The sequence below is a fragment of the Pygoscelis adeliae genome, unplaced genomic scaffold, assembly GCF_000699105.1.
Source record: "Pygoscelis adeliae isolate BGI_AS28 unplaced genomic scaffold, ASM69910v1 Scaffold10, whole genome shotgun sequence".
Taxonomy (NCBI): Eukaryota; Metazoa; Chordata; class Aves; order Sphenisciformes; family Spheniscidae; genus Pygoscelis; species Pygoscelis adeliae.
Genome location: NW_008824053.1, coordinates 8,357,313 through 8,366,634, shown reverse-complemented (window position 1 = coordinate 8,366,634; position 9,322 = coordinate 8,357,313). Strand labels below are relative to the sequence as shown.

The following is a 9,322-nucleotide window of genomic DNA, read 5'->3' as shown; positions in this document are numbered from 1 at the left end:
TTTTTTAAAGCTGACATTGGAACTTTGAAAGGTTATATTCTGGAGTTCGTTTTTCCAATGAAAATTAAAGTCACACAGGGCATATATGACTTTATGCCCTATGCATATGCATTTATTTTATGAGTATTCTTCATGAGTCTAATGGCATTACTTGCAGAAGTAAAGAAAGTGGGATTTGGCTCTTTAAGAGAAACAAAACCACAGGCATACTTCCATTCTTGCTGTGTTAGAAGAGAAATTAATGTTGCCTGGTGGCCTCCCAGTTTTTTGAGTGTGTGCTAAAGGTTAGATAGGACGAAGGCTTAATTTTGATCTGCTTAATATTTATAGCTTCGTTCATTGAAGCTTTTTCCCATTTTCATTGAAGGGATTTTTATCTAGAAAGCTCATGCTATTACGGTGAACAAACTTAAGACATTTTAAGGTAAGGGTGATGTCTTTTGGAAGAAAAGCAGTTTACCTCCAATTGGATGAAAACTACATTTGTTACTTCATAATTTGATATAAATTGACAGAGACTTTTTTAATTTTCAAGATAACTTACCATTCAGTTCAATTGCTTTTTAAACTTCGGTGGAGTGCATGTGTAATTGTATCCGAAAGTGGCATTGGGGTTTATCTCCCAGCAGTAAATAGAACGAGGGATGCTGCTGTTTGTTTGTTTATGGGTTAGGGAGATGCATCAGATAGGATGAATTTGTTTTCTTGTTTGGGGTGGTCTTTCATTTCTCTTTGGTTCTGGGTAAGTAGAGCAATTTTTTTTTTCTTCCCCCTTCTCTTTTTTTTTTTTTTTCCTTCCCTGAAAGCATTTAGGTGACTTTGAAAAAGAAATCTGTGTATTTTGATAGAGGAGAGACTAAAGCCGAATGTTTAACTTTTCTGAGGGGACAAGAAGAGACACAGAGCTGGAAAAAAAAAGCATGTTTTCTGTGTTAACTCCTTATGTCAGATAACATTGGAGAAGGATTTCTGGGGGAGTTTCTTTAAAATGATGACTGATTATTTGGGTTCCTATGCCAGCTGTTACCCACATTTTTCACATATTTTTGCTCATTCTTCTTATTACCTGCAGAGGGAGCTTGTATATGAGATAATCAGAGTAATCAAGGCATTCAGGGCTGAATTGTTTCCAGTAAGTACAATTTCATTTCACAGTGCCTTCTCTGTTACGCGGAGCAGAAAGGCTCTGCAAGATAGCTTTTAAAAAGGCTGTCCATCAGTAACAGTAAATAACAGTGGGCAAAAATTTTAAAACATCGTTGAGCAAAAGCTGACGTTAGAAATATTTCATATTTCAGAGAAGTGCCTTTTTATTGAAAGTTTAAAAAGGAACTGAGGAAAACAATTCTTGCATGTCGAGGTGCAAGACGACAGTTTTGGTACTCCGCATGACGGGAAGCAGATTTTTGTTGCATAAACTGTCTTCTCTGATTCTAAAAATGTCATGGCAGCATGAGAGAGGCAACACAGTACTATACAGGTCTTCGGTACATCTCCTGCAGTGTAGTGTGCTAGCCAAAAAGCAGTAGGTAAGTCTTTTCTATTTACGCAAGCAGTGTTATGAATCATAATCAAGGTGATTGCAGATGCAAGGGTAACTCTTCATTTTGCTTTTTCTCTATTATAAAATATGAAAAGGTGAATGAGTTTCATCCAAATACAATTGATGAATTCATACAGTTGGACTAAAGCACGCAAACAGTGGTAAAGATCGCTGTCTTAAGCTTTAGAAAAATACAACAAAGAGCAAGGAATATCATAACCTAAGTTTATTTGTAAATTGTAACTTAAAAACTAGCTCGAAGAATAAGAAGTACTTATTTAAATTGTGATTTTCCTTAATCTAGCACAATGAAAGAAATGATCTGGTGTATTGCAGGTTTTATAATTGGTATTATAGTTATCTGGATGGTGAAAGTGTATGATCCTTCAAAAAGTTAAGACTTCAGAGAAGAAAATGATCAGCAAGCAAAACCGTACGGTACTTAGATGAATTCTGCACTACTTATCTCTGGGAAAATGGCAGTCATTTTACTTTAAAATATTTCAGTAAATTTAAAGATGATTTGCTATGATGCTGTTAGGAAATAAAGCGGTATGCATGCACATTCCATAAAACAGAAACAGCTCTCCGTAACATGCTCTCCTGTAATAAATCTGCCACATAAATTGGTTCGAGAGTTGGGTTTTTTTTGTTAGTTTAAACTAACAGAACTTTAAACTTAACATATGTTCAGCCTAACGTCTCAGGGTTTTAGTTTGGACTCTCTTTTTAAACATCAGGAAAGATTTACCGTCTCTAAAAGAGCAGCAACTTGGTGTCGATTTATTATTTATACTGGCTAATCCTTGCTAATGTGAAAAGTCAGCTTGTTATTGTAACACCAAATGGCCCTCTAAGTAGGGAAACAGTTAAGTAGATCTCCTGTAATAGGTTGTTGTCTAATAAAGAGATTTATGGTATTGGCAAGGGCTATTGTATAGGTATTACCCTCTCACAGCATGATCATGTATTATCTTAACAACTCGGTGCCACATTTATGTTGAGCATTTTCATAACAGGGTAAGAATATTAGCCACAGCAATTACACTCCAATAGGATTATAATGGTAAGATTTACAGAAAATATATAAATGATGTATTTCGTAGAGATTTTGATAGGTGCTGGGAGTTGAAAAGTTGCATCATCCTTTTTGCATGGGAAAATACTAATGTATTAGTCATGATGAAGAAAGAGAGGTTTCTTAATTTAATCTTGTTGAGGAATTACGGGGAGGCAATGGAAATAATCTTTCTTTACACAGTGTGTCTTTCCCGGTGAGGTAAGGATGTTTCAGAAATTCCATTCAGTGGAGATTGCCGTACAATATGAAAATCAAGACGTTCATGTAACTTTAATTCTGTTGTGAGGATAATACAGCTGGGATTAAGATACATTTTTTAACACCCTTGTATTTTGAAGGTAGAACAATGGTAATTTACTTGCTACACTGGAAGAGCTTACTTGAACAAAATCATGTTACTTTGTTTTAGCTGTAGCGTAACACACATTTTCTGTTTCATTAGCACCAGGTTTTTATGGTGATAAGTAACTTAGATACTTTTTAAAATTACTATAAGCAACAAAAGTGACAATAATGTCATACTTGTACAGTTTTCATGTAAGTGACATTCAAGCTGTTCCTTAATTCTTAAAATTTTCCATCTGTTTTTTTTAAAAACAAAAAAAGTCAGACATTAATACTCACTCACTTGGCAGAAGCAACGTACCAGTCACATTTAATAAAACTAATTATGTTTTATCAATAAAAAACACTTACGGGGATGGATTGAACAAAATACATTAGGTTATCTAGTCATTTATGAGTAACTGCATTGAGTAGAACAGCAGTCTGAATGGCAAAGTGTGATGAAATAGCCACACATTTTAAGATGGTACCTTGAGGTATAATTCAATAAATACTGGAATAATGAGTGTTTAAACAAACAAAATACCTTTCTTCCCCTGATTTACTGTAACAAAATGATAATTAGGTCATTCTAAATTAAGAAAATATATAGATGGCAATTCTTATTGTAGAACTTTCCAATATATGTTCCATGCATTATACACATGCATGGATAGTATTAGTTACATTTGTAAGACACGACATTTCCTGGATGTTTTGGATTAACTCTGTGTGTAAGACTTTATGTAGAAAGATCATGTATCCCATCTGTTTAAAATTGTTATTGATTACCAAAAGCCAGAGGAAAGATGCACCTGTTTCTTTTGACACGAAATATTCCACTTCTGAAAATGTGCTGATAGAAGGTAACGTTGCACACAGGTTTAAATGTTTTCTGGTGGATTACTGGAAAATAACTGGGGCCTCAAAACTGCATTAAACAATGAATATTCAAAACTTCATTATTTTTGTAATCATGGTAGCAATGTATGACTTCATCTGTCATTAGTAACTCATACATCTTGTGTTTACGGAACTAGAGCAAAATTCTGGAGCTTTGTCTTTAGCCTTGTGTTCGGAACAAGAATTACGACCCGCAGAATAACATTTTCTATTTTAGAAAAACTCCTGTAGGTTCTTAGATTGGCTTCGCATTTCATTCATTTTGAACTGTGGAAAACGATTGTATCTTTTGTCTGTAAGTAAAAAGAGAACACAAAAGGACGAATGTTACCCCCTGATGAATGTGGAGCTCCAACCGATTTAAGTGCGTGAACTGTGACTGCATTGTTGAGGGCAGTGCTTGGCTTGTATACCCTGTATAAGAAGCTGCCAGTACTTAGAATAAAAGGGCGAATAATGCATAAAAATTCAATACGAGGTAAAGCATTTTTACCAATGCTTTAAATGTTACAATTATTTATAATTTATTTAAAAAGTACTAAAAATAGGTAACAGTGGATTGGTTTTACACGTATTTATCATTAAAAAAGTTTTCTAATCTTTTAGAAGACAATTTCTGTGTTTGAAAGAGGAAAATATATGCAGAAATATTCTTAGCAAATTGTTGTCCTTATGTGCTCTCCTGAAACGTTTTTGGAATATGTATATATAACTGTAAGATAAAGATTAACCATTTTTCTTTTTGTACAAATCCCGTAATGAATGGCTTCTTAAAATCAGTGTTATTCTGTTTGCAAGACAATAAATCAAAGCACAAATCCACATTGTAGTCATTTTACTTGTAGTGTGAATTAAAAATGAAGTCACACTAAGTCATACTTAACTGTCCACAGACAACTAACCCTGAAGAAGGGATAAGTCTGTCTTTTTTTTTTCCCCCCATCTATTTTATTATTATTTATATCTCTCTGTCTGTTTGGATCACCAGTGTTGTTATGACTAATAAAGCTTTTGTATTTGGCAAATGGGACGCAAGTAATCAGCAAGTTCTTGGCTCACGACTGGAAAATCTGCCAAACACAGCACATAAAAACAGTATAACCTTTGAAGTATACCTGTGAATGAAATTCTTCCTTATACTTCCGTCACCTGTACGGAATTCGTGTATCTTTACATCTTCACTTCTAATGATATTATTTCTGATTACAGTGAAACCCACAGCAGTGTTTGGAGAGTGACATGATTAGAAAGTACTGTTTTCAGCCTGCTTCTGAACATATAGCCCCTTTGATTTTTTTTTTGTTAGAGATAATAATATAGTGACTTACAGTGAAATCAGCATCTTTCTATTACCTATCTAATTAATGGCCGATTTAAAAGTTTGGTTTATTTTAATTATATTTAGTTTAATTTTTTGTCCAGCTTTGACTGATCTTTGCATGTGATAGATTGCTAAGATTCTGTAAACAATACATTTCTTAGTTCTTGTGTATTTTTCACAGAAAATCACTCGATATGAAACAATTATTTAAAACAATTCTTTTTGTTCAATGTAGTTTTATATATTAAAAAAAAAGCTACCGAAGTCCTGTATGTTAATTGAAGGAAAGTCAAATAAATGTAAATTTTATAGTAGGTCTGCAGGAAGATAGCCAGTAAATTATTTCTTTTTATATTTTAAATAGATACATAATAACCAATATGCCAAATAAAGCTGCAGCATTAACAGATTATTAAAACTAATTGGTAAGGATTTATGAAAAATGCATGGGGCAGTAGGAAAATTTGTTGCTGTTTCAGTGCTATGGTTAAGCGGTTTGCACAACTCTGTTCACTACTTCGGCACAGTTGAGAGATATGATTAATATCTCTTCAAGCACTTAATTACAGCCATTATTTAAGTTACCTAAAAGAACAACAGGTCTTGTACATATAGGAAATATTAGCTTTGCTAAACCAACTGAGCAAATATGCTTGGTGGAATTTTATTATGGCTCACAAATGGTATAAAGAGGTAGCTCCCGGTATTGTGCTCTAAAATTCACTCAAGTCCATCTGACCATTGAACAAGTGGTGTTTTTACTGCAGTGTTAGTGAAAAACTGTGAATGCCAATGTGTACAAGATGTTTCCATCCAAAAACAACAACAACAAAAAAATGGGGAGCGCCTTTTTTACTGTAGGCTTGTGATCTGGAGCTCTGGTGAGATGGTCTGATCTGTAACTGTCGCCATCCTGCATGCAGCGGTGGTCTCCGTCACGGCTGCGACTCGGGTCTGCGAAAGTAGGAGTCCTTCTGTGCTGCAAATCCAAATTTGTGGGTAGATTCTTCCAGTTGCTTCACAATAAAACAAAGGTGTAATTAGGGCTAATTTTGCTAATCATCATGAACTGGAGGTAGTCCCATCTGCCCTTCCCCCTCAAAAACTGCGTGTGATACCAAAAAAGTGTGATCGTTGTGAGATCAAAGAGGGGAGCGTTGTGTGCGCTGTCTGCAGATGAAGATCCTTGGAAACCAGGTTTGTCCTTTTTCTGTTATTCACAGTCAAAAAGTCAAAATCTCCATTTTAATGAAGACATTTCAAAGAACAGACGAGTTGAGAAAGTTACTGTATTTCTTTACATGCTCCTTCCTTTTAAACGTGGAAGAACCCTTAGGCTATAAATTAAAGAGTATTTTAACCCTGTGTAGTTGATCTCAGCCTGCCCAGTAGCAATGAAGAGTTAAAGTTTTAAAAAAAACAGTTGTAAATGGCTTGGTGGTTTCATGTTTTTCAGTCTGTGGTTATCACATGTCCCCCTCTTGTCCTGTTTTTGTCGATATTTTCCTTTCACCTAAGAACTAGAGCAAGTGGAAGGAAAAGTAACTTGAAAGAATGTAATTATGCCAGAGATGCATTTTCATGTGGGAACCTTTATAATGCCTTCATGTAAATGACATTCACTATGGAAACCGTAAGAGCACTTAGGAGCAGAAGGGTTCATCCTGTGCTCCATGGGAAACACCGATTCGCTTCTCTCTCTTCCCAGAAAGGGCACACGCGTGCACCGGGGCTGGGGGAGGCTTCGACCACGCTCCCCTTCCAGGGCTGCAGGTGAACGGCACGGGGACCCTCGGGAACTTGCGGGAGCGTCTCGGGTAATGGTGTGTCTGGAGTCCGTGCAGTTTTACAGATGTGTAGGAAATGGAGCCACCTTAGAGGATAATTGTATTTTGCATTTTTAATTTTTGCTTGGTAGGTGGTTTGTTGTTGTTTTGGGGTTTTTGTTTGGTTTTTTTTTTTAACAACGTGCTCATTGACGTTCATTTTCACTGAATGCTTACTTCTGGAGGGGAAACCTACAACAGAACAACTTTAAGATCAAAAAGCCCTCAGAGTTGTGTTGACAAACCTTATTAAGCGGTGCAGCACAGTATATGGCACAAAGTACTCTAATGCACACTTGGAGCAGCAGAGTGCCCCCACACAGCAGCCTGGGTCACCGGTGATGCCCGTAGCTTTGCTGGTTGGAGTCTGGAGTTGTGGCTCCTAGAGTCCAGGTTTTTTAACCTGGAACAAGGAGAGATGTAGATTTATTTATTTCAAAGGCTTCATATTTGTAAGCTTTGTTGATGATTCTTGTAAAATTTAAAATTGTTCTGCTATGTTTGTTACTATCCCCACCACATTCTTAAAAATTAATCGTCTTGTTGAATAGTGTTTCTCGATCAGCTTGAATTATTGATGTTTTGGTCCTCAGTAGAGGGGCGGTGGTACTTTTCCTCCTATACCACAGCCTGTTCAACCCCAGTACCTCTAATAGAACAACAACACGAAAAAAAATCGTAGTTATGGCTTATTGAATGGGGCTCAAAATGAAAAGTGGGAAATGGACTTTTGTGTGAGTCCAGGCTTTAAGAAGTTGGTGCTTTGTGAATGTTGAAGCAATTGGTACCTGCTGTTTGGAAGTTAGAGCTGTTAGTGGTCATTGCAAGATCAATAGCTTCCTAGAGAGGAATGCAACATTTAGTAGTATATTTAAATATTTGAAAGTATTTAGCTGAATATATTTTTATTCTTACCTGTCTTAAGCTATTCTTGAAGACTCTTTTTTATAAATAGTTTTGAAAGTGAATGAAGTAATAAAAAAATTGAACAATAGTAAATGAATATCTGCTCATGAATGTGTGTATGCTTGATTACATGTATATCTGAGTATTTATTAATCTGGTACTTCTTCGTTCAAAACCGTAAAGTGTCCAGTTTATCATGTGATAAAGTTGTGAGGCAGATCAGGAGGAGATGCTTGTCCAGAGTCACAAATGAAGGTCGCTGCCAGCCTGGAAGAGCCTGGTTTCCACTCTCAGCCAGCTTGACTGTATGTGTACATGTTCTAGTTAGTAAATAACAACACTGTGGAAAAGCTAAAAAGTGATATTTACTTAACTGTCCTAAAATAATACTGTAGCAGTGAATTTAGTTTTTATTTTGGTGACCAGAAATCATTGGGGTGAAATGTCTGGCTGTTGAAATCTTATGCTGTGCTTGCTGTGAGGTCTTCCTGTATTGTACACCATATTAATCTTGGGTTAGATATTTTTATTTTTAGAAGATCTATAAAGCTGCTATTTTTAGGTCAAAAATGTCAAATCACCTTTTGACTGAAGAGGTATTAAAATAAAACTGAGTAGCTTCTAGAGAGTATGTTGATAACCAGGCAGTGTCAGGTGAAGTGTTCTGTCATGCCTCTGTCTGTCGCTTCTTACATATCCGAGAAGATGGGCCTTCAGGTTGGGTTATTTTTTTTTCCTTTCCATTTTTGTCTGTTATTCATCCTCCCGTCTTTCTTTTTCTCTCCTTCCAGAAATGAAATCTCAGTTCAGCCCAATAGTGACCCATAAATAAACTGTATATTTATTACTGTCACAACCTCTTCTGGACTTGATTTTTAAACAAAAAAATTGCCCAGAATGTGCAATAGTTGTATTGAAATCGTGGTCAGCTTTTTTAAATTATTATTATTATTATTATTATTATTATTATTATTATTATTATGAGTAATTGTATGCAGGAAGACAGGCAGACATGCATCTCATTGCGTGTGTGTGCTGGCCTCTCTTGTAACATTTATTGCCAACATTATCTTTCTCTGTCTCCACGTTTATTACTGCTTTGACTCATTCTTCAAAAGATTTGTGGCTTCTGATGTGGATTGGTGGGCTTTTCATATGGATTAAAAAGCGAGTAGTTGCAGTTAGCATAGCTTGCGTTTGTGTCCCGGATAGAAGTAGGTCTCGTACATTGGGTTATGAGAGTGTGGCAACTGATCCTAAATGCTGGCAGTCCGCTTGAAGGAATTCCAATTACACTCAGCTATTTCGTACTAGCAAGTCCTTCCCTTTTCTGTACTGTGCTGCATGGTTTCTGTTCCCTGTTGACTTGGATTCCTTCCTTGTCAGTCTTCCTCCGCTCCTTCAAATGCCTCCTTATT

At 36.0% G+C, this 9,322-nt stretch overlaps 1 protein-coding gene across 3 annotated transcripts in view; it reads left to right on the top strand.

Annotated features, from left to right (window-relative positions):
• Positions 1-1,459: 1,459 nt before the first annotated feature.
• The window catches only part of LPHN2 (latrophilin 2), a 152,727-nt gene continuing 144,864 nt past the window's right edge, over positions 1,460-9,322 (top strand). For all 3 annotated transcript variants that reach the window (XM_009333816.1, XM_009333815.1, XM_009333818.1), the window contains exon 1: positions 1,460-1,529. The gene's annotated coding sequence lies outside the window, so the exon portion shown is untranslated. The remainder of the gene's footprint in view (positions 1,530-9,322) is intronic.